This window comes from Chrysochloris asiatica, unplaced genomic scaffold, assembly GCF_000296735.1.
Source record: "Chrysochloris asiatica unplaced genomic scaffold, ChrAsi1.0 scaffold00003, whole genome shotgun sequence".
Taxonomy (NCBI): domain Eukaryota; kingdom Metazoa; phylum Chordata; class Mammalia; order Afrosoricida; family Chrysochloridae; genus Chrysochloris; species Chrysochloris asiatica.
In genome coordinates, this window is record NW_006408521.1 from 17,023,233 (window position 1) to 17,024,321 (window position 1,089).

Genomic DNA, 1,089 nt, shown 5'->3' on the forward strand with positions numbered 1-1,089 from the left:
AAACAGAAAAACCATAGAAAGAATCAACAGGACAAGAAGCTGGTTCTTTGAAAGGATTAATAAAATTGACAAACCATTGGCAAACATAACAAAAGAAAAGAGGGAGAAGACACAAATAACTCGCATTAGAAACCACACAGGCGATGTCACAATGGAACCAAATGAAATCAAAAGGTTAATAACAGAAAAACAGAATGAAGAGTTGTACTCCAACAAATTCAAAAACTTAGAAGAGATGGATGCATTTTTAGAAAAACACGACCTACCAAAACTTACACACAGTGAAGTAGAAAACTTGAACAGACCCATAACAAAAGTAGAAATTGATCAAGTCATCAAAAAACTCCCAACCAAAAGAAGTCCAGGCCCAGATGGCTTCACTGGTGAGTTCTACCAAACATTCAGAAAAGAGCTGTCACCAATTCTACAGAAATTATTCCAAAATATAAAAGAGGACAGAAAACTTCCTAACATTTTTTAGGAAACAAGCATAACCCTCATACCAAAACCAGGGAAGGACATCACTAAGAAAGAAAACTACAGACCATTATCCCTCATGAACATACAAGCAAAAATTCTTAACAAAATCCTAGCCAACAGAATACAGCAGCACATTTGACAAAATCCAACATCCATTCCTGATAAAGACCCTCAACAAAGTAGGAATTGCAGGGAAATTCCTCAACATAATCAAGAGCATATATACAAAACCAATAGCCTACATCACTTTCAATGGAAAGAAACTGAAAGGCTTCTTTCTATGAACAAGAACCAGACAAGAATACCCTTTGTCACCACTCCTTTTCAATATTGTTTTGGAAGTATTAGCCAGAACTATACGGCAGACAGGGAAATTAAAGGCATCCAAATTGGCAAAGAAGAAATAAAACTCTCTCTATTTGCAAACAATATGATCCTATACATAGAAAACCCCAAAGACTCAGTAAAAAAGCTACTAGACCTCATTGGAAGATTCAGCAAAGTAGCAGGGTATAAGATCAACATACAAAAATCAGTTGGATTCCTCTATAGTAACAATGACAGCACTGAAAAAGACATTAGGAAAAAATGCCATTTATAATAGCCACC